General features: G+C 37.8%; 1 non-coding gene across 1 annotated transcript; it reads right to left on the reverse strand.

Annotated features, from left to right (window-relative positions):
• Positions 1-11,966: 11,966 nt before the first annotated feature.
• Positions 11,967-12,072, reverse strand: LOC140854217 (small nucleolar RNA R71). Its single transcript, XR_012137350.1, has one exon. It is a non-coding gene; the product is annotated as a small nucleolar RNA R71 (small nucleolar RNA).
• Between the last annotated feature and the right edge of the window lie 14,025 nt (positions 12,073-26,097).

The following is a 26,097-nucleotide window of genomic DNA, read 5'->3' on the forward strand; positions in this document are numbered from 1 at the left end:
TCCTATTGACTTTACCTTTGAAGAACTTTATGAAGCTTTTTATGATCTAATTAATGAATTAAAGAAGCTAGGGGTAAAGAACAAAGAATTAAAGTCAAGAAATTAATCTTTACTAAAAGAAATTGAGAGCATTTCAAATGAAAAATCTATCCTGTCTCAACAAAATCTGAATTTAAAGAATGAGATTGTCAAGTTGAAACTAATGGTTGAAAAATTTACTTTAAGCTCAAATAAACTTCACATGATACTTGACAATCAAAAAGCCATTTATGATAAAGCTGGCTTTGGATATAACCCTTTAAAGAAATAAAAATTTTTGAAAAATATCTTTGTAAACTCATTATACAACAAGTTTTCTAATATAACTTGCTTTAAATATGATAAAGCAGGACACAAATCCTACTCATATTTTTTCAAAAAATCTAAAAATTCTAATGTAAAAAAAATATGGGTTCCAAAAGGAACCATTATGACTAACCAAAAAGGATTCAAGAAAACTTGGGTACCTAAAGTCAAAACTTGATTCTTATGTGTAGGTGCGTCTAGCATCCCAAGGAGCAAACCGAAAATGGTATCTTGATAGCGGGTACTCAAGATACATGACTGGTGATGAATCTTAATTTATCACACTTGATGCTAAAAGTGGAGGGATGGTCACCTTTGGAGACAATGGCAAAGGAAAGATCATCGGTATAGGTAACATTGGTATCACTCCCTCCAAGTATATTGAAAATATTTTATTAGTAGATAGTTTAAAACATAATTTATTAAGCATCAGTCAATTTTGTGATAAAGGATACAAAGTCATTTTTGAATCTTCAGTTTGCATTGTAACTAGTCCTATTAATGAAGGCTATTAATGAAGGCATTAAATTTATTGGGCATAGACATGATAATATTTATATGGTAGATTTAAATGATCTTTTCAAAATAAACATGTAATGCCTAATAGCCTTAAATGCCAAGATTAATGAGACTAGTTGGCTTTGGCATCGTAGGGTTGCACATATTTGTTGGGAATAGTGTCCCAAAGCCAATCATCAGTCTGTTGACGGTTGTGCTCCTTTTTATATTAGTATACGAATTATAAATAAATAAAAATTATTTTGACTTTTTCATCGCAAATTGTTTCATCTTTTAATGAACTCCTATGTTGTGGTGAAGTCCTTAGGACTATTTAGACTCGACAAAGGAGGATTTATCATTTAGTCCTTAAATCTGTTCGCGATCAAATGATACGTTGTTACCAAGGACAACAACGTTTATCAAGCATAGGTCGTTATGTGCCATATGGATTGGTTATCCTCTTAACCAAAGAGTGTGGAGACACTGGTATGGCATACAGATGAGATGTAAGGGTACATCTGCACTGAACGTGACCGACTCCGAAGCTATTTCTGCTATCAAGATTTACTCCGATGGGATATGGGTATAAATGTCCCTCCGACCTGAGACCGTCACGGTGACTTACAAGCAACTCACTGCACTTAGGCACTGGACTATCTGAATTTCTAATTCAGTGATGGAAGGCTGCTGGGTGTAGTCAAGTACTTGACTTGTCGGTGTGTGAGTCAAGATGGGATTGACCACTTCAGTTTAGGAGCTATGTACAGTCGTGTTTCAATTTAGCAAAACTTTGGCCAGGGTAGTCCTAGTGAGGAGTCACAGGACTGTTTGAGTTGAGCATGATTCGGATGATCTAGTCAGGGTTGATAGTTTAACCCTGAGTCGTCCTAAACACAGGGGTCAAAAGGGATGAATTATACAGTAACCATATGTTGGGAATAGTATCCCAAAGCCAATCATCAGCCTGTTGATGGTTGTGTTTTTTGTTGTATTAGTACATAAATTATAAATAAATAAAAATTATTTTGACATTTTTCATCACAAATTATCATCTTCTAATAAACTCCTGTGTTGTGGTGAAGTCCTTAGGACTATTTAGACTCGACAAAGGAGGATTTGTCGTTTAGTCCTTAAATCTGTTTGCGACCAAATGATACGTTGTTACCAAGGATAACAATGTTTATTAAGCATAGGTCGTTGTGTGCCATATAGGTTGGTTGTCCTCTTAACCAAAGAGTGTGGAGACACTGGTATGGCATACAGGTGAGATGTAAGGGTACATCTGTACTGAACATGACCGACTTCGGAGCTATCTCTGCTGTCAAGATTTGCTCCGATGGGATATGGGTATAAATGTCCCTCTGACCTGAGACCACCACGGTAACTTGCAAGCAACTCACTGCACTTAGGCACTGGACTACCTGAATTTCTAATTCAGTGATGGAAGGCTGCTGGGTGTAGTCAAGTACTTGACTTATCGGTGCATGTGTCAAGATGGGATTGACCACTCCAGTTTAGGAGCTGTGTACAGTCGTATTTTAATTTAGCAAAACCTTGGTCAGGGTAGTCCTAGTGAGGAGTCACAGGACTGATTGAGTTGAGCATGACTCGGATGATCTAATCAGGGTTGACAGTTTAACCCTGAGTCATCCTAAACACAGGGGTCAAAAGAGATGAATTATACAGTAACCATATTCACGCAGGTTCTGAGTGTTGCGATTGTGACTATTCGATCTATTCGGATGTTGGGTACCATTGCTAGATGGTCACTTCGATTAGTACAAAAATTAGTTCCTGTGCTACCGGCTTAGGTTCGAACCTGTGGGGTCACACACATTAGAGGTTCCTATCTGATCTGATGGCTGATGAAGAGTCTTAATATTCATGGACTATGAGTCCTACGTGTCTGGGACTCTGTTATTGAGAATCAGGATTCTCTGATCATAAGTCCCACACATTTTGGGTACCAGGGTCAAGAGTCCCACTGGTTTGGGACTCTACGATCAAGGTTTCATATTGATAGACTTTGATATCCGATTGCCTATCGGATTTGGACTCAATATTTATGAGAGGTTTAATTAGTGATTTAATCACTAATTAACTCAATTTGATTGAGTAATTATTTTTGGGTCTAGTCCAATTGAATTGGATTCAGTTGGGTTTGACCCGATTAGGTTAAGAGTTGACCTAATCGTTGAGATGGTTTGATCCCTGATTTGATCAGGGGTTGGGCTTAATCAATTCTTGATTTGATTAAAATTTTATTGAGCCTAATTAAGCATAATTAAGTTAGATTTAATTTAGTCTAATTGTGCTTAACCTATTTAGATTAGGTTGGCTCAATTAGGTTCAAACCACCTTGACCTTTCTCCCTGTGCCACCTCACTTCTTCTGTGCATATTTGAATTCACGAGAAGCAACTTCTCATGAATTTTCTCCATGCAGAAGGAATCCCATGCCCACCCTTGTGTGCCAATTATCTGGATAAAAATAAGTTAGTTGGCCATTCAAATTCAAAAGAAAGTTTGAATTTGAATGAGCAACCAACTAATCCATGCACCATGCTCTTATCTTGTGTGCCCCATATTTTACATGAGAAAGTATTTCTCGTGTAAACTCTCCATGCACAAATCAACTCATGCCCCTTCTCTTCTCATGCCCAAGTGGATAGGGATGAGTTGGTTTTGCATTTGAATTCAAATTTGATTTGAATTCAAATGTGCAACCACTTATCTTTATCCTCTCACGCGGATAAGACACATTCGATGTTGTTTTAAAAGGAGGAGAAAGGTGGGGCGTGCATAAAATCTTTTGGAGAAAAAGAGTGGGGCATGAGGAAGCCTTGTGCATAAGTAGAAAGTCTATATCCTTCCGAGAGAAAAAGAAAGAGAAAAAAAATAAGTGGGCGCAGGGTTTCCAGTGAGTTTCCTAGGGTTTCAGCCTGGGGTTCGGGAAGTGAGAAGGTGAGCTACGAGTATCGTGAGCCCACCAAATTTTAGAAAGTTCTTCAACATCCTCTCAAGCACATCTACTGATGATCTAGAGCATCTGAAGAATCAGCAGACATCGATCGAAGGAGTTCGATCAGCATCGGCCGTTGAAAGGGCTCTACAATGAGCTAGCACTCGTGAGGAGCCGTCAGACTGAGAGCCTCATGTGGATGATCCATAGAGGCCAGACGTACTATGTAGCTACATCACGATGATCAGACTCTCCCGATGATGATCAAATTACGGTGATCGACTATCCGCACAAAGGTATTGTGTTCTGAACACAGAACAGTAAATTATTTACTGTTCAAATTTGAATTTTAAATTTAAATGCATGCATGCTGTATATCATATTTAGATCCTAGTGTAGGGTAAATATATGTTAATTAATTAGATTAATTAATTATTTTTATGATAAAATAGTGATTTTGAAAAAGTTTTAAAATTATCATTTTACCTCTGTACTAAAATTTCGCTTCACCATATTCATGTAGGTTCTGAGTGTTGCGATTGTAGCTATTCGACCTATCCGAACATCGGATACCATTGCTAGATGGTCACTTCGATTAGTACAGGAATTGGTTCCTGTGCTACAGGCTTAGGTTCGAACCTGCGGGGTCACACACATTAGAGATTTCTATCTGATCTGATGGCTGATGAAGAGTTCTAATGCTTGTGGACTATGAGTCCTACATATCTGAAACTCTATGATCGAGAATCAGGATTCTCTGATTATGAGTTTCACACATTTTGGGTACCGGGGTCAAGAGTCCCACTGGTTTGGGACTCTTCGATCAAGATTTCATATCGATGGACTTTGATACCCGATTGCCCATCAGATTTGGACTCAATATTTATGAAAGATTTAATTAGTAATTTGATCACTAATTAACTCAATTTGATTGAGTAATTATTTTTGGATCAAGTCTAATTGAATTGAATTCAGTTGGGTTTGACCCGATTAGGTTAAGTGTTGACCTAATCGTCGAAGTGGTTTGGTCCCTGATTTGATCAGGGATTGAGCTTAGTCAATTTCTAATTTGATTAGAATTTTATTGAGCCTAATTAAGCCTAATTAAGTTGGGTTTAATTTAGTCTAATTGTGCTTAACCTATTTTGATTAGATTGACTCAATTAGGTTCAAACCACCTTGACTTTTCTCCCTGCACCACCTCACTTTTTCAGCACCCATTTGAATTCACGAGAAGCAACTTCTCATGAATTTTCTCCCATGTAGAAGGCATCTCATGCCCACACTTGTGTGCCAAATTTTGGATAAAACTTGATTTGTTAGCCATTCAAATTCAAAGGGTGTTTGAATTTAAATGGATAACTTATCCCTTGCGCCTTCTTGCCTTATCCAGCTTGTGCGCCACTTATCATACACGAGAAAGAGTTTCTCATGAAATTTTTCCATGCACAAGAGAAGCCATGCCTCCTCTCTTCTCACATGTAGAGTGGATAGGAATGAGTTGGTTGGCATTTGAATTCAAATTCGATTTGAATTCAAATGAGCAACCACTTATCTTTATCCTCTCATGCGGTAAAAATGCTGCAAAGATGCGGTCTTGCATCGTTTTAAAAAGGAGATAAGAGAGGGCATGCGCACAGATAATTAGAGAAAAAAAGGTGGCATGAGAGAGGTTTCTGACGTGAGAAAAGAAAAGAAAAGAAGAGAAAAAGAGAGAGAAGTGGGCGCACTCTTTTCTTGTGTACCCTAGGGTTTTGGCTTAGGGTTCGGGAAGTGAGAACGTGAGCTACGAGTATAGTGAGCCCACCAAACTTTAGGGAGAGTATTATCAACCTCTCTACCATCTTTACTAATGATCCGAAGCATCCAAGAAGTCGATAGACATCGATCGAAGGAGTTCGATCAGCATCGACCATCAAAAAGGTGCAGTCACGAACTAGCATTCGTGAGGAGCCGATCAGACTGAAAGCTTCATGTGGATGATCCACAAAGGCCAAACACATTGTGTGGCTATGTTACGATGATCAGACCCTTCCGATGATGATCAGATTGGGGCGATCGACTACCCGCACAAAGGTAATGTGTTCTGGATACACAATAGTGAATTATTTACTGTTCAAATTTGAATTTCAAATTTAAATACATGCATGCTATATATCATATTTAGATCCTAGTGTAGGATAAATATATGTTAATTAATTAGATTAATTAATAATTTTTACTATAAAATAGTAATTTTGAAAAAGTTTTAAAATTATCATTTTACCCCTGCACTAAAATTTCACTTCAAATGGTATCAGAGCGGGTTCTAAGATATGATATATATATTTGTATGTGTAGATTAAGTTATAATCTAAAAGTTTAAATTTGAAATTTAAAATTCAAAATTTAAAATTTGAATTTTGAAAGTTGTTCGAAATTCAAAATTCAAAAATTTGAAATTTGAATTTTGAAATTCAAAATTCTAAATTCAAAAATTTAAAATTTAAAATTTGAAATTTGAAATTTGGTTGAAATTTCAAATTAAAAATTCAAAATTTAAAATTCAAAATTTAAAATTCAAAAATTTGAAATTTGTTTGAAATTTGAAATTCAAAATTTAAAATTTAAAATTTAAATTTTAAAATTGATATATTTAGATATACTTGATCCAAGTAGCAAGTAATCTAATTGGGTTGGTTGCCATGGTCGTCCGGTCATAGGAGAAAAGTAGGGTTTAAAGGCTCTCTCTTTAGAGATGGCAAAATTAACCCGACCCGATGGGTATACACCCTACCCGAACCCGGTCAAACCCAAAAAATAGGGTTTGACTGGGTTTGGGTTCGGGTTTGGATAAAACCCGAAAACTATAGTATGGGTATGGGTAGGGTATGGGTAGTGCTATTTTCTACCCGAACCCGACCCAAACCTATGGATATGGATAATATCCGAACCCATATCCGAATATATATATATATATATATATATATATATATATATATATATACATATCCGAATATATATATACATATACATATACATATATACATATCCGAATATATATACATATACATATACATATACATACATACATACATATATATATATATATATATATATATATATATATATATATATATATATATATATATATATATATATATATACACACACACATATATACACACACACACATATACACACACATATATATGATCTCTCTCTCTCTCTCTATATATATATAATTATATATATGTATGTATGTATATGTATGCATGCATATATGTATGCATGTATGTATGTGTGTGTGTTAGAAGTGTGTATGTGCGTATGTACGTATATATATATAATTGGTAATTCTATTTTTGATTGATAATATGCATAAAATTATTTTATTTTTTTTTTGGTATAGAATGGATGGGTATGGGTTGGGTATGGGGTGGGTATGGATTGGGTATGGAGAAATGGGTTACCCACGGATATCTCCGAATCCGTTGGGTATGGGGATGGGTATCTCTTTTCTTACTCGATTGGATATCGGGTAGGGTTTGGGTATAGGATATTAAGTTCGGATTTGGGGATGGATAGTATACTACCTGACCCAAACCCTACCCATTGCCATCCCTATCTCTCCTCCCATTCGATGGGGTTCTCCTATGGCGGTAGGGGTGCCGCTGCAATTATATCCTATGCAGATAAAGCAGCGAAAGGACTTAATTGTAAAATTTATCATGAATGTGTTAGATTAGATCTAAAAGAATATTCATGATTTATTTTGATTGAGTTATTTCCTGTTAAGTAATTAGCAATAGGATTGCTATTTATGAAATGTGCTGATCTATTTGTGAAATGAGTCAACATATTTGATGAACAAAAAATAAAACCTTTCAAATTTAAAAATTATTTTCAAAATACCAAACCCTGACCCATCAGCCCAAATACTTAATTAAAAAAATTAAGTGTTGTCAAGTTGGTCTAGAATTATGAATTAAGACCTAAGACAATTGCATAAACTTGTGGGTCAATGGGTTAGATGGATTAGGTCCATAATTGGGTTAGACCTAAGGTTAGCTTAAAGAAATAGACTAAATTAGAGTAATTGGTCAAATCTAATTAAAAGTTGAATTAGATTAGGTCAAGGACACTCTAGACTCAACTCCAATAGATGTAGTTGAATGGGTCCATGTCTTTAACTAGAACAAGATGGACTTAATTCATGGCTATGCGGTGGAACCCTATTTACTAAGTTGATCAAATTAAAACTAATGAACCGGTTGGTGTCTAAGATAAGTTCGGCAGTTGGACCAATGGTTCTTAAGTGGGAGCTACTCGCATTGATTTGATCTCTGACGAGTTAATGGCATATCCCCACTACTGATCTCACTTACCTGGCCAACCTGGTGAGTTAGGTTTTGATTAGATCACTTGGTGATTAGGGCTCACCCATGTCATTAAGTAAATCAGTGTGACTGATTTAGGTGCTCCTAATGTCGGCTTTAATTAAATCCTTTTTAATCTGACTTGATGAAGTCAGTGAGAGGATTGAAATTGGCTGGTTAATTTTTTCTCTTTTTTCACTTAATAAAATCTTCAAAAATTATTAGGTCCCTAAAATGATTTAGTTATAGTGATAACTAAGTCATAGCCTCCCATTAAGTGAGTGATAATGAGTCCATTAGTCTAATAATCATTGGAGGCCCAAAGGCCTGGTGCTTATTGACTAATGAAATTATCATTCATAATATGATAATTTGGTTGAGTCTTTCTGATGGTGGTCAGGTTGGCCGGCCAAAGTCGGGCCTGATCATTTATTGGTCCGATTCACCAAATTAAGTCATGTTAATGGTTGGACCTAACTAGATCTTTTAAGTGGAGGCCAAAGCCTACTGATTAGGTTCTGGGGCAAAATTAATTACTAGAAGTTGTTTAGAGAAACAACTGGTTATGAACCTATCCATAGATGCACATGGGTTGACCAACCAAAGTTGGGCTCATGTGTGGTCTGTGTGGATTCTAGTACCCACTAAGGAATTAAAATAATTCCTCGAATTGAAGGTTGAGACTACCAGTTCGTAAAAATACTGGAAGAAATTTTTGACTAAAGTACAAGTCTTTAGTATTAATAATTTATATACTAATAGAGGTCTGGTTTTTCTTTTTGCAGCTATGGCCACTACCCTGTCGCTTCGGTCATTATTAGATAATGATAAGCTCATGGGACCTAATTTCGATAGCTAGTATCGAAAATTAAAAATCATCTTTGAGCATGAGCAGATCCTTTATATAGTAACAGATCCGGCACTCGAGGAGCCAGCCCCGAATGCTAGAGGGACGGTCCGAGACACTTATCAGAAGTGGCTCAACGATCGCACCACCATTCGGTGCATGATAAACACTTAATTTAAGTCATTTAAAGCAGAAAATCATATTTAATTTATTTTATTTATTAAAAATTTGATACTTTTTTTTATGTTTTACAGGAAAGATGATCGCCGATACAAAGAGTCCGATTCATAGATCAAAAAGACTCAAGTTTGAAGAAATTTAGACTTAAAATAAAATTAAAATAAAAGAAAGACGTATCCGGTATTATAGAAAATGAAGATACTATGCAAGGAATCCAAAAGGATATAGATGTCATTGTAAAGAAACAAAAGTTTTTTTTTGGTATGTGAAAAAGCTGGTTCACGTTGAATTTCTCTGGGCGCGCATGAATGTGGGCGCGTGTGAATGTGGGCGCGCGCATGAACGAGCGGATGCGGGGTGGTTGCGGACACGGGACGGATCGCGGCAGCAGTGCAGGACGCAGGACGGGCGCGTGGACGCGGGCAGGACACGGCGCGGACGAAGCACGGACGTGGCGAGGACGCGGGCACGGGTGCAGCATCGCGCGGGTGTGGGCGCACGTCAAACAAATGCTTATTAAAGGAAAAAAATTAATATTTAAAAATATTTTGAAAGATTTGTATTTTTTAGTCCCACATCGGAAAATCATGTAAAACTCCTCCCTCCTAACACATATAAAAAGACTTTTATACTCCCATTGGAGGGGAAGCCCAGAAATTCTTCTAGAGCCTTGCATAGAGGAATAGAAAGGGACTACTTCATGAGCAGCTAGGCTGGCAGTCTCGGGAGTGAAGAAGAAATTTTGTAACGACACAGAGATGGTTTATTGTTCTAAACTTTCCTGTATTTCTTTATATGCAATAAAGATTATACTTTTTATTTAAATTGTCATGAGTTCTTTATTTGCTCCCTTTCATATGCTTTTATTTATTCTTTCTTGTTAGATTAATATTAGGAACAACTTTTACTTTTCGGAGACGCACCGTGATCTACGGATACGGGGCGTACCGAGGAAAGAAGAGTTGTTTACCTAGTACTTTCCGAAGACGTACCGTGATCTACGGGTACGGAGTGTGCCGAGGAAAGACATGTATTTTTTTTAAGATTAATCACATCTATTTAGTTAAAAAAGAGATACAACTCTGCTAGTGCAAATTAATTCAAAACTCCCAAGCTCTTTATTTTCTAATTACCTCAATTTTAAGATAATTTATTTTCTAAATAAAAAATAACGCTTCTTTCTTTTACCTTGCAATCTCAACTTAGCCCAAGGTCCCTGAGGATACGATCTCGACTCATCCTACCTACGTAGTGAGTAGAGTTATTTTTGATGCTATCAACGACTACGCATCAAATTTTGGCGCCGTTGCCGGGGATCTTGGTACGGTTGAATTAAAAAATTGAAAAAAAAAATTTAAAAAAAAAATACTTTTCAGTTTTTATTTCTCATTTTAAAATTTCTTTTCAATACTTTCTAGCTAGATAATCTTATTTGTATAATTACATAATTACCTTGCATAACTAATTTACTACTTAAGAATTTTTCTGCTTAGAATAATTTGCTACTTTTTATAGCCTAGTGATTTATTGCTTTTTAGACTTAATTACTTAAATTTATTTTCTTGCAAAACTAAAAAAAAAAAAAAAGAAGAAGCCACTGACATTTCATAACACTTAACTAAAATAGCATAACCTCAAATATAAAAAATTTCTAACTTGATTGGACACCTTGTTTATTTGCATTACATCTCCATAATTAATCTTAAGGGCAATAACCCATTAACCAGATAAGGTGAGGATTTGATCACCCTTCCTTGGCCCACAAATTACTCCCTTGCATTTGCATAACCTAGACCTTAATTTAAAATCAACTAGACGTCAGCCCTAGGAATTTCGAGCTCAATAGGATAAGAAAGCTCTAGAGTTGAACCAAGTGCGGATTGGTTAATTGCTCGGTGTCTAAGGCAAGTGGTTAAAGAAAGTGGTTTTCAATTGGTTCCGTTGACTGACCTGGCCAACTCAATTGGTATCTAAGGAAAGCAACGAGCAGGGAACCTCCCACATCTTACGCTTACCTGGCCGAGTCAGTTAGTCAGTCTTGAGCTTGGAGTGCTCAAAGGCGGTCTTGAAAGTTAGGAGCTGTTTAGATCTAAGTTAACCTTAGGATAGAAAGTCTATGATTGTTTAAGTTGATTGCAATTAACATCTAAACATTAACTAATTTCTCTCTTTTCATAGATTTAAGATTCTTAGGTTCTTCTCTTTAGATTTTCTTCATTCTTTTCTCACTTTATTATAAAAATATATATTATAAAAAAAAAAAATTTCTGTGTTTGCTCTACAGTATAATTGTAAGGTGTATGCTTGGCCGTAGATCGTTACGATCAGAAATCCAATCTTTTGATCCAGAAATAGAAAGAACCTTTAGAGCCAACAGATGTAAAAATATAGATCGAAATCAGGAGAATGATCCACCCAAGCAATTGAAGAAGTACTTTACTCCTTCCACATATACCTACTCTCCTTGTATTCAAGTACCCCCTGTGGAGGCCACTCAATATGAAATTAAGTCCAGTATAATCCAAATGTTACCTTCATTTTATGGACTTAGTAATGAGGATCCTTATAAACATCTTGAAGAATTTCTTGAAATATGCTCAACTGTCAAAATTCACAACTTCTCTGATGATGCTTTTAGGTTGAAATTATTCCCTTTTTCACTTAAGGACAAAGTCAAATATTGGCTACATACTTTGGATTCCATGACTATATCAACCTGGGACCAGCTACAAGGAGAGTTTCTCAAGAAATATTTTCCCATAGGAAAAACTAATCAAATAAGGAAAGCCATAACTAGTTTTTCCCAATTAGATGGAGAAATATTTCATGAAACATGGGAGAGATTAAAAGACCTTATTAGAAAATATCCCCACCATGCTGTACCCAAGTGGCAGTTAATCCAATATTTTTATGATGGGCTCTCTGAAAGACATCGACAAATGGTCGATGCATCATGCGGTGGGACATTTATGCTGAAAAGTGAGGATGAGGCATGGCAACTGTTTGAAATTTTAAGTGAAAATTCATTACATCATATGTCTGCCTCTATTAGAGATAAACCCATGTTAAACCCAAAAAGAGGTGGAATATATGAAGTAGGAAATGCCATAGATATCCATCAAAAGGTAGATGAACTGTCCCAAAAATTAGATCATCTTCTAAATACTGGACAATCCCTGATTCCACCTAACCCAATCCAAGAAGTTTGTGCATTGTGTGCAAGTCCGAACCATTTTGTTAGTGAATGCCCAGCCGCACCTCAATTTCCTGAGTTTGTGCACGAGCAGGTTCAGTAAGCTCAAGTCCAACAAGCTCGCAGACCAAGAAACGATCCATATTCGAACACTTATAACCCCGGCTGGAGAAACCACCCAAATTTTTCTTGGAGATCACAACCAGTGGTTGGTCCTGCCACACCTCGATCTCAATATCAAGACCCAACATATAGGCATGGATCATACCATCAATTTCAAAATGTTCCTCAACCGTCTACTACTGGTCACAGCTCAGCTTTTGAGAAAAAAATCCTGAAAGTACTAGAACGATTAGAAGTCAACACTCAGACCCTTAACTCCCACACACAATCCATTGCTAAGCTAGAGACTCAAATAGGTCAACTAGCAACTGCATTCAGTAGGAGGGAAGGAGGAAAATTACCTAGCCAACCCGAGAGCAACCCAAGAGGGCAATTTGTGATAGAGAGTTCTAATACCCCAGAAGCTTTTTCTGAACATGCCAAATCAATCATGACTCTGAGAAGTGGGAAGGTCATTGAACACACTAGTAAAACCAATGAGACCGACCCTAAACCTCTAACCGAATCCAAATCACCCAAGAACAAGGAGGACCTGAAAATAAAGAAGGAACCAACTGCACCGAAATCATCTTACTTGCCTAAAGCCCCATTTTCGGATGCCCTGAAAGCGCCTATTCCTGCAGATAAGAAGGGAGGAAAACTTGATGAGATGTTGGAATTATTTAGGCAAGTTCAAATTAATCTTCCCCTTCTAGACGCAATCAAACAGGTCCCTGCTTATGCCAAATTTTTGAAGGATTTGTGCACCCAAAAATGTAAATCTAGATTACAAATCCCAAAGAAAGTACGTCTCACTAAACAGGCTAGTTCTGTCTTCCAGCATGCCACTCTTCCAAAGCTTAAGGATCCAGGAGCCCCCATCATTTCCTGTGTTATAGGAGATTATCACATTGAAAAAGCTCTTCTGGATTTAAGGGCAAGTGTGAATCTTTTACCTAGTTCGGTGTATGAACTTTTTGGATTTGGAGAACTGAAACCCACATCAGTCACACTGCAGTTAGCCAACAGATCAATTAAGGAACCACGTGGAATGCTTGAGGATGTCTTGGTCAAGGTAGATGAGTTTTACTTTCCAGTTGATTTTCTGGTTCTCGATATGGAATTAAGTGGCAACCCCAGACAAATTCCCATTATCTTAGGACGACCCTTCCTAGCTACGGCAAATGCATGCATTAATTATAGGACAGGAGTCATGGACGTATCGTTTGGGAATAAGAAACTAAGACTGAATGTGTTTGGTACTTTCCAAGGACCATCAATGGATAGTTACTTCGAAGTAGATACACTAGAAGATATTATAGAAGATGCAACACCCATAATTCTAGCACCAGACCCCTTAGATACTTGCTTGGCTCACTTTGGAGTGTGTGACTTTGAGGAATATATGAAAGAAGTTAACATCTTGTTAGATACACCACATGATAAAACCACTCCTCCATGGACAATCAAGTATGAGCCATTGCCCACATTAGCCAGTACACCAATAGTCCCATCTTTAGAATCACCACCTACGTTAGAATTGAAACCTCTTCCTGCTACGCTTAAGTATGTATTTCTAGGACTCAATGACACCCTCCTGGCAATCATTGCATCAGACTTGACCCCTAATCAAGAAGCACAATTGGTTGGTATTCTGAAGGAACATAAAGAGGCTATCGGTTGGTCCATTGCCGATTTAAAAGGAATTGACCCCTCCATTTGCATGCACCATATTCATTTTGAGGAACATGCCAAACCCCATCGAGATATGTAGAGGAGATTGAACCCAAACATGCGTGAAGTAGTAAAGAAAGAGGTGGTAAAGTGGTTTGATACTGGAATCATCTACTCCATATCCGATAGTAAATGGGTCAGTCCCACTCAAGTAGTACCTAAAAAATTTGGTATTACTGTGGTGGAGAACGAAGAAGGTGAATTACTTCCAACTCGCATATCATCTGGATGGCGAGTATGCATAGATTATAGAAAACTGAATGCCGTTACTAGGAAGGATCATTTTTCATTGCCCTTCATCGACCAAATCCTAGAACGGTTAGCAGGATAAAGTTTCTACTATTTTTTTGATGGTTATTCAGGGTACAATCAAGTACATGTATTTTTGGATGATCAAGAAAAGACTACCTTCACCTGCCCCTATGGCACCTTCGCTTTTCGGCGTATGCCATTCGGGCTTTGCAATGCACCCGCTACATTTCAACGGTGCATACTGGCCATTTTTTCGGATATGGTGGATAAATGTCTTAAAGTTTTTATGGATGATTTTTCTGTGTTTGGAACCACCTTTGAGGATTGTCTCCATAATCTTTCCAAAGTTCTTAAACGGTGTATGGAGACAAATCTTGTCCTAAGTTGGGAAAAGAGCCATTTCATGGTGCGAAAAAGAATTGTATTAGGACATATTATTTCTGAAAAAGGGATCGAGGTAGATAAAGCCAAAGTTAAGGTTATTTCAAAACTACCACCCCCTACTTCGGTCCGACAAATACGATCTTTCTTAGGTCATGCTGGATTTTATAGACGCTTCATCAAAGACTTTAGCAAGATTTCAAGACCCTTGTGCAATCTGTTGGCCAAAGATACACCATTTGTCTTTGATGAAGACTGTTTGAAAGCGTTCAACACATTACGAACAGCCCTGACAACAGCACCCATAATAAAACCCCCTGACTGGTCCATTCTATTTGAGATTATGTGTGATGCCTCTGACTTTGCAATAGGTGCCGTCTTAGGCCAAAAAATCAATAAGGAGCCACATGTGATCTATTATGCTAGCAAGACTCTTTTCGATGCCCAATTAAACTACACCACAATAGAAAAAGAGCTACTAGCAGTAGTGTTCGCCCTTGAAAAATTTTGCTCATATCTGTTAGGGTCTAAGGTTCTAGTTTACTCTGATCATGCGGCTCTAAAACATCTCCTCTCAAAGAAAGATACTAAACCGCGTTTGATCAGATGGATCCTTCTTTTACAAGAATTTGATCTGAAAATTCGAGATAAGAAGGGTTCTGAGAATGTGGTAGCTGATCACATCTCCAGGATCTTAGTTGAACACACGATAGGTATAGATGAGGTCAAAGAAAAATTTCCTGACGAACAACTTTTCGCAATCTCCTCTAGCCGTCTTCCATGGTTTGCCCATATTGTCAATTACTTGTCAACAGGACAAGTACCTTCTCACTGGATAAAATAAGAAAAGGATCGATTTTTCTCGCAAATTAAACATTATTTCTGGGAAGAACCTGAACTATTCAAATATTGTCCTGACCAAGTTATTCGCCGTTGTGTCCCTGAGAGTGAATTCCAAAGCATTCTCACTTTTTGCCATTCTTCGGCATGTGGGGGATATTTTAGTGGAAGAAAAATTACAGCAAAAGTACTGCAGAGTGGGTTTTATTGGCCAACGCTTTTCAAGAATGCACATGAATTTGGCCGAAGTTGTCTGCGATGTCAGCAAACAGAAAATTTATCCAAGAAGGATATGATGCCGCTGACCCCCATTTTAGTAGTAGAAATTTTCGATGTTTGGGGGATTGATTTCATGGGACCTTTTCCAGCCTCATTTGGATTTGAATATATTCTAGTGGCAGTTGATTACGTATCAAAATGGGTGGAGGCAATAGCTACACAGACTAATGATAATAAAATTGTAATTAGTTTTATCCAACGAAACATCATTAGTCGATTTGGCTTCCCAAGGGTGATCATTAGTGATGAGAGGACTCATTTTACGAATAAACATTTTGAAGCACTTATGAAAAAATATAATATTTCACACAAAGTGGCCACACCATATCACCCCCAAACTAATGGTCAGGTAGAGGTGTCAAATAGGGAGATTAAACATATCCTAGAAAAGACGGTTAGGCCTGATAGAAAGGATTGGTCTCTTCGCTTAGACGATGCATTATGGGCTTACCGTACTGCTTTTAAAACACCCATAGGAATGTCTCCCTATCGACTTGTATTCGGAAAAGCTTGTCATTTGCCGGTGGAATTGGAACATCGTGCATTTTGGGCCATAAGGCAATTTAACTTTGATATGAAAAATGCAGGTTCCAATAGGAGACTCCAATTAAATGAACTTGAAGAGCTACGCAATGAAGCGTATGAGAGTGTCAAAATTTATAAGGCTCAAACTAAAGCATATCATGATAAATTTATTGCACGAAAAATGTTCGAGCCCAATCAAAAAGTTTGGCTCTTCAATTCTAGGTTGCGTCTGTTTCCTGAAAAACTTCACTCACGTTGGGACGGACCTTTCATTGTAACTCAGATATTTCCTCATGGAGCTATAGAACTCAAAAATTCTAAATAGGGGAACACTTTTAAAGTGAACGGTCAGCGATTGAAACCTTACATAGATGGAATTAGTGATGGAGAATTAATTGAATCTGTTGATTTAGTGGATCCAAAACTGCCATAATACTCAATTCAGTCTGGCCGAAGACGTAAAACTTAGCGCTTGTTGGGAGGCAACCCAACGATTTCATATTTTTTACTTTACCGCAGCTGCAGGAATTTAGAACAAGAGCCTATTAATCAATGAAGCTATCTTCAACTTCTGAAGTAAAATTATCCCAGGTGCACTCTCTCCTTTTATTTTCTTTGCTTTCTTACTCCATTGAGGACAATGTAGATTAAGTTGGGGGGGGGGAAATTAATCAAATCCTCGAGTATGGTTAGAAATAATTAGTTTTGTGTATTCAAATTTTATTTTGATTAAGAGTCAATTAGGCATCCTAATAAATGAATGATTAACGGTCAAGATAATTTTAGAGATACTGAGGAATAAATTATTAAGAAAACCCAATGAATGATAGGGTTTAAACTAGACCAAATTTTAGGAGTGATTCTACAACCCTCTTCTTACTGATCTCAATAAAGAATCTGCTTCATGAGAAATTGGGTGGAAAGATCGAGGTATGCAAAAATTCTCTTTAAAAAAAAAAAAAAAAAAAAGAGAGAAAGAAAAACAACATTGGTCTCCTACTGAGTAACCGGGCCCTTTCGCCTAAGTAAGCGTTGTGGTTTGCGTAAAAAGGTAGGCAATATTATATATAAAATAATAATAATAATAATAATAATTATATATATATATATATATATATATATATATATTAAGGGGACTAAATTGCAAGAAGATAATAAACCTCCTTCCCATTAAGTTAGAGGATTTAAAGAGTAAAGTGGAAAGTTGGTGAAAGAAAAGCTCTGAAATTTCTTTAGTTAATACTCAACCACTAATTGGGTCAAATTGATAATCCAATGAAATATCTCTTTAATGGTCTGACCAAGTATCATCTACCTTTTGGGATGCATAACCTAATTTTTGATTCAAAATCGAGTCGGTACACAATGCTGATATATCTATTTTACTCGAGGACAAGCAAAATTCAAGTTGGAGGGTGTGATAAACACTTAATTTAAGTCATTTAAAGCAAAAAATTATATTTAATTTATTTTATTTATTAAGAATTTGATGCTTCTTTTTATATTTTACAGGAAAGATGATCGCCGATACAAAGAGTCCGATTCATAGATCAAAAAGACTCAAGTTTGAAGAAATTTAGACTTAAAATAAAATTAAAATAAAAGAAAGACGCATCCGGTATTATAGAAAATGAAGATACTATGCAAGAAATCCAAAAGGATATAGATGTCATTGTAAAGAAACAAAAATTTCTTTTTGGTATGTGAAAAAGCTGGTTCACGTTGAATTTCTCTGGGCGCGCGTGAATGTGAGCGCGCGTGAATGTGGGCGCGCGCATGAACGAGCGGACGCGGGGTGGTTGCGGACACGGAACGGATCGCGACAGCAGTGCAGGACGCAGGACGGGCACGTGGACGCGGGCAGGACATGGCGCAGACGAAGCACGGATGCGGCGAGGATGCGGGCACGGGTGCAGCATCGCGCGGGTGTGGGCGCACGTCAAACAAATGCTTATTAAAGGAAAAAAATTAATATTTAAAAATATTTTGAAAGATTTGTATTTTTTAGTCTCACATCGGAAAATCATGTAAAACTCCTCCTCCTAACACCTATAAAAAGACTTTTGTACTCCCATTGGAGGGGAAGCCCAGAAATTCTTCTAGAGCCTTGCATAGAGGAATAGAAAGGGACTACTTCATGAGCAGCTAGGCTGGCAGTCTCGGGAGTGGAGAAGAAATTTTATAACGACACAGAGATGGTTTATTGTTCTAAACTTTCCTGTATTTCTTTATATGCAATAAAGATTATGCTTTTTATTTAAATTGTCATGAGTTCTTTATTTGCTCCCTTTCATATGCTTTTATTTATGCTTTCTTGTTAGATTAATATTAGGAACAACTTTTACTTTCCGGAGACACGTCGTGATCTACGGATACGGGGCGTGCCGAGGAAAGAAGAGTTGTTTACCTAGTACTTTCCGGAGACGAACCGTGATCTACGGGTACGGAGCGTGCCGAGAAAAGACAGGTATTTTTTCTAAGATTAATCACATCTATTTAGTTAAAAAAGAGATACAACTCTGCTAGTGCAAATTAATTCAAAACTCCCAAGCTCTTTATTTTCTAATTACCTCAATTTTAAGATAATTTATTTTCTAAATCAAAAACAACGCTTCTTTCTTTTACCTTGCAATCTCAACTTAGCCCAAGGTCCCTGAGGATACGATCTCGACTCATCCTACCTACGTAGTGAGTAGAGTTATTTTTGGTGCTATCAACGACTACGCATCAGTGCATAATGCTGGCGGCAATGAATGATGAGTTTAGCCGTAGGTTCGAGAACATCCAGCTGCAGGAGATGCTTCAAATGTTGAACGACTCCTTTGGCATACCTGACGACGTTGAAAGGCACAAAACTAGTTGTGCCATTTTCAATGCTCGGATGAGGGATGGGGCCTCAGTCATCGATCATGTATTGTACATGATCGAAATGATTCAACGCCTAAGTAAATTGGGCTTTCTCTTGCATGAGCAGCTCGGTAAAGATGCGATCCTTAATTCTTTGCTCAAGTCCTTCCTCCCCTTTCTTACTCATTTTCGGATGACAAAGCTTGCAGTGAACTATCACAGCTTGTTGGGGTTACTGTAGAACTTTGAGAAGGATCACTAGCTCCATAAGGAGTCGGTGAATGTTGTGGGAGGGTCTTCTTCTGATCGTCGACCCTTTAAGAAAGGGAAGAAGAACAAGAAGAAGAAGAATAAGAAGGTGCAGTTGCATGCTGGAACGTATACACAGGGTCAGACCAAGAAGTGCAAGCCCGATCAGAGTCAGGCAGAGTGCTTCTTTTGCAAGAAGCAGGGGTACTAGAAGAGGAACTGTCCTCTATACATTGCCTCCCTGGATTCGAACAGGCCGAAGAAGAAGCAAGGTAATTATATGATAACACCTTGCAACTTTTTTATTTGTGATACTACTGCCTAGGTATTGGATACCGAAAGCCCTTATCATATTTGCAATTCGATGCAGGGTCTGCAGGTCAGTAGGAGATTTGATGACGGTGAGAGATTCCTGAACGTTGGAGATGGAAGCAAAGTTCCAGTTCTAGCTTTAGGAATCATGAACCTTGTAATCAATTTTTGTATTATAATTCTGAGTGAATGTCATTATTGTCCAAGCTTTTTATTAAATATTATTTCTGTAGGCCTTTTGGCCATGTACGGTTATGAATTTTTAATAAAAGAAAATATTTATAATATCATTTTGAATGGTATTACAATGTTTGTTGGATAATTAAATAATGGAATTTACTTACTATCACAGTCTGTTAATGTGGTTCAAACCTCCGGTAAATGCCTTAGAATAGATAATGTGTCAGAAGTCTACCTTTGGCACTGTAGACTTGGTCATATCAACAAGAACAGGATAAATAGGTTGGCTCAAGAAGGAATTCTTGAAGTCGGTGATTGTGAATCACTTCCAACCTGTGAGTCCTATTTTCTTGGGAAGATGACCAAGTCACCTTTTACTAGAAAAGGTGAGAGAGCCAATGAACTCTTGGGTCTGGTACATTCTGATGTATGTGGATCCATGAGCTCAAGTGCAAGAGGTGGATATTTCTACTTCATAATCTTCACAGACGACCTATCGAAGTATGGGTATGTCTACTTAATGAAGCATAAGTCGGAGTCATTTGAAATGTTCAAACTATTCCAAAATGAGGTAGAAAAATAAACCAGAAAGTGTATTAAAACTCTTCGATCTGATCGAGGAGGTGAATACCTTTCCAATGATTTTCTGACATATCTTAGAGAGAATGAGATTCTCTCTCAGTGGACACCTCCTGGAACACCACAGCATAATGGTGTGTCTGAAAAAAAAAATTGGACCTTGTTGGACATGGTTCGATCCATGATGGAGTTTGCTGGTCTGCTGATCTCCCTCTGGGGATATGCGCTCGAATCAGCTTGTTACCTTCTAAATAGGGTTTCAAGTAAGTCTGTAACCAAAATACCATATGAAATATGGATAGGACGTAAGCCAGTACTCTCGCACCTTAGGGTTTGGGAGTGTTCGGCTTATGTTAAACGTTTAATTACGGACAAGTTTGGACCTAGGTCTGACAAGTGTAATTTCATAGGATACCCAAAAGAGATTAAAGGGTATTATTTCTACCTAGCTGATGAGCAAAAAGTGTTTGTCAGCCTTAAGACAATCTTTTTGGAAAAGGAGTTCCTTGGTGAAGGGACTGTTGCCTCTAAGGTCGAACTTGAGGAAGTTCGGCAGGTGAAAAAACTGACACAAGTAGCTGAACCTGAATTGGATTTGGTTAGATCAAATCCAGAGCCCATTATTTCTGCATCCTTAAGGCGATCTGGTAGAGTACCACACCAACCAGACAGATACTATGATTTCTTGATCCGGGACGGCGATCCTGTCGAACTTGATGAAAACGATGAGGATCCCATCACCTACATGGATGCAATGCAGAGACCTGACTCTGAGAAATGGCTAGAGACCATAAAATCCGAAATGGAGTCCATGAAGGTCAATGATGTGTGGACATTGGTTGACCCACCCGAAGGAGTAAAATCCATAGGGTGTAAGTGGGTCTTCAAGAGAAAGAGGGGTGCAGACGGAAAGGTGGAGACCTATAAAGTCCGTCTGGTTGCCAAGGGATATCGTCAACGTTATGGTATAGACTATGACGAGATATTTTCTCCTGTGGCAATGCTCAAATCCATTTGAATTATGCTTGCGATAGCTGTCCATCTGGACTATGAAATCTGGCAGATGGATGTGAAGACAGCTTTCCTAAATGGAGAGTTGGATGAAGAGGTGTATATGATACAACCTAAAGGGTTTACATTCACAGATGAGTCTAAGGTGTGTAGGCTATAGAGGTCCATTTATGGACTTAAGCAGGCATCTCGAAGTTGGAACATACATTTTGATAGGACGATCAAGACGTATGGCTTCGTTAAGAATGGAGAAGAGTCCTGTATTTATAAGTGAGCTAATGATCCAGTAGTTATATTTCTTGTATTGTACATGGATGACATTCTCTTAATCAGGAATGATGTCCCTGCATTACAAGGAATAAAGATTTGGCTGTCATCACAGTTCTCCATGAAGGATCTGGGAGAAGCTTCCTACATCCTAGGGATGAGGATCTATAGGAATAGATCTAAAAGGTTGCTTGGCTTATTCCAGTCCACGTACATTGATACTATGCTGAAGAGGTTCAGCATGAAGAATTCCAAGAAAGGCTATCTACCGATAGGCCATGGAATTTCTCTCTCGAAGAGGGATTGTCTGATAACACCTCAAGAGAGAAAGCGTATGGGTAGAATTCTATATGCTTCGGCAGTGGGATCTATCATGTACGCCATGACATGTACACGACCAGATGTGGCATACTCATTAGGGGTAGTGAGTAGATACCAATCTGATCTAGGAGAGAATCACTGGAAGGTTGTTAAAACTATCCTGAAGTATTTAAGAAATACTAAGGATTAGTGGCTTGTTTATGGTGAATCGGATTTGAGACTTATAGGGTTTACAAACTCTAGTTTCTAGTCTGATCAGGATGACAGCAAGAGTATGTCGGGATTTATATTTACCTTTAATGGTGGGACTGTCTGCTGGAAGAGTTCCAAGCAACACAGAGTGGCTGATTCAGTTTGCGAGGTAGAGTATGTCGCTGCATCAGATGCTGTCAAAGAAGCGGTGTGGCTGAGGAAATTCATCACCGAACTTGGAGTAGCACCCTCCCTTGTTGGTCCAGTTTTGCTCTACTGTGACAGCTCTAGAGCCATTGCTCAGGCAAAGGAACCAAAGGCACACCAGCGGATGAAGCATATTCTGTGCCGCTACCATCTCATCCAGAAAATCATAGATCGAGATGACATCGACCTTTAGAAGATCGATGAAAAGAAGAATCTGGCCGACCTATTCACTAAAGCCATTGTGGTGAAGGAGTTCGACGACTTCAAGTCAAAGATGGGTATTAGATACTGCACCGATTGGCTTTAGGCCAAGTGGGAGATTGTTGGAAATAGTATCCCAAAGTCAATCGTCAGCCTGTTGACGGTTGTGCTCCTTTTTGTATTAGTATATAAATTATAAATAAATAAAAATTATTTTGACTTTTTCATCATAAATTGTTTCATCTTCTAATGAACTCCTGTGTTGTGGTGAAGTCCTTAGGACTATTTAGACTCGACAAAGGAGGATTTATCGTTTAGTCCTTAAACCTGTTCGTGACCAAATGATACGTTGTTACCAAGGACAACAACGTTTATCAAGCATAGGTCATTGTGTGCCATATGGGTTGGTTGTCCTCTTAACCAAGGAGTGTGGAGACACTGGTATGGCATACAGGTGAGATGTAAGGGTACATCTGTACTGAATGTGACCAACTTTGGAGCTATTTTTGCTGTCAAGATTTACTCCGATGGGATATGAGTATAAATGTCCCTCCGACCTGAGACCATCACGGTGACTTGCAAGCAACTCACTACACTTAGGCACTGGACTATCTGAATTTCTAATTCAGTGATGGAAGGCTGCTGGGTGTAGTCAAGTACTTGACTTGTCGGCGTGTGAGTCAAGATGGGATTGACCACTCCAGTTTAGGAGCTGTATACAGTCATATTTCAATTTAGCAAAACCTTGGCTAAGGTAGTCCTAGTGAGGAGTCACAGGACTATTTGAGTTGAGCACGATTCAGATGATCTAGTTAGGATTGACAGTTTAACCTTGAGTCATCCTAAACACAGGGGTCAAAAGGGATGAATTATACAGTAACCATATTCACGTAGGTTCTGAGTGTTGCGATTGTAACTATTCGACCTATCCAAATATCGGGTACCATTGCTAGATGGTCACTTCGATTAGTACAGAAATTGGTTCCTGTGCTACCGGCTTAGGTTCGAACCTGCGGGGTCACACACATTAGAGGTTCCTATCTGATCTGATAGCTGATGAAGAGTTCTAATACTCGTGGACTATGAGTCCTACGTGTCTGAAACTCTATGATCGAGAATCAGGATTCTCTGATCACGAGTTTCATACATTTTGGGTACCGGGGTTAAGAGTCCCACTGGTTTGGGACTCTTCGATCAAGATTTCATATCGATGGACTTTGATACTCGATTGCCCATCGAATTTGGATTCAATATTTATAAGAGATTTAATTAATTATTTGATCACTAATTAACTCAATTTGATTGAGTAATTATTTTTGGATCAAATCCAATTGAAATGGATTCAGTTGGGTTTGACCCGATTAGGTTAAGTGTTGACCCAATCGTCGAAGTGGTTTGGTCTCTAATTTGATCAGGGGTTGGGCTTAGTCAATTCCTGATTTGATTAGAATTTTATTGAACCTAATTAAGCCTAATTAAGTTAGGTTTAATTTAGTCTAATTATGCTTAACCTATTTTGATTAGGTTGACTCATTTAGGTTCAAACCACCTTGACTTTTCTCCCTGCACCACCTCACTTCTTCAGCGTCCATTTGAATTCACGAGAAGCAACTTCTCATAAATTTTCTCCCATGTAGAAGGCATCTCACACCCACACTTGTGCACCAAATTTTGGATAAAATTTGATTTGTTAGCCATTCAAATTCAAAGGGTGTTTGAATTTAAATGGATAACTTATCCCTTGCGCCTTCTTGCCTTATCCATCTTATGCGCCACTTATCATACACGAGAAAGAGTTTCTCGTAAAATTTCTCCATGCACAAGAGAAGCCATGCCTCCTCTCTTCTCACACGTAGAGTGGATAGGAATGAGTTGGTTGGCATTTGAATTCAAATTCGATTTGAATTCAAATGAGCAACCACTTATCTTTATCCTCTCATGCGGTAAAAATGCTGCAAAGATGCGGTCTTGCATTGTTTTAAAAAGGAGATAAGAGAGGGCATGCACAGATGATCAAAGAAAAAAAGGTGGCATGAGAGAGGTTTCTGGCATTAGAAAAGAAAAGAAAAGAAGAGAAAAAGAGAGAGAATTGGGCGCACTCTTTTCTTGTGTACCCTAGGGTTTTGGCTTAGGGTTCGGGAAGTGAGAACGTGAGCTACGAGTGTTGTGAGCCCACCAAACTTCAAGAAGAGTATCATCAACCTCTCTACCATCTTTGCTGATGATCTGGGGTATCCAAAAAATCGGCAGACATCGATCGAAGGAGTTCGATCAACATCGACCATCAAAAAGGTGCAGTCACGAACTAGCATTCGTGAGGAGCTGATCAGACTGGGAGCTTCATGTGGATGATCCGTAGAGGCTAGACACACTGTGTGGTTACGTTGTAATGATCAAACCCTTTCGACGGTGATCAGATTGCAGCGATCGACTATCCGCACAAAGGTAATATGTTCTGAACACACAACAGTGAATTGTTTACTGTTCCAATTTGAATTTCAAATTTAAATGCATGCATGCTATATATCATATTTAGATCTTAATGTAGGGTAAACATATGTTAATTAATTAGATTAATTAATAATTTTTACTGTAAAATAGTGATTTTGAAAAAAATTTAAAATTACCATTTTACCCCTGCACTAAAATTTTACTTCAATATTAGCATGCATTCTCTTTCAAAACTTATTAAAAAAGAATTAGTTATTGGCTTACCCAAATTAAATTTTGAAAAGGATAGAATTTGTGATGCATGCCAAATGGATAAACAAACTCGAGTCTCATTCAAATCTAAAGTTATTGTTTCAACTTCTAGGCCTTTAGAACTATTGCACATGGATTTATTTGGACCTACTAGAACTACTAGTCTAGGTGAAAAATGATATGATTTCATAATTATTGATGATTTCTCTCGTTTTACATGGGTTTTCTTTTTAGCACATAAGGATGAAACTTTTCATGTTTTCTCAAAATTTTATCGAAAAGTCACAAATGAAAAAAGATTTTCAATTCAAAATATTCGAAGTGATCATGGAACCAAATTTGAAAATCAAGATTTTAAAAAATTTTATGATGAAAAAGATATTGACCATAACTTTTCAGCACCTAGGATATCCCAACAAAATAGGGTAGTAGAGGAGTTAATATATGTTGTTTGATGAAACTAATTATCTTCCTTCAAGAAAGAATGAAGGTATTGATGATGCAGATCCTCTTATAGAAGGGATAAAGGA

This window comes from Elaeis guineensis, chromosome 15 (genome assembly GCF_000442705.2).
Source record: "Elaeis guineensis isolate ETL-2024a chromosome 15, EG11, whole genome shotgun sequence".
Taxonomy (NCBI): domain Eukaryota; kingdom Viridiplantae; phylum Streptophyta; class Magnoliopsida; order Arecales; family Arecaceae; genus Elaeis; species Elaeis guineensis.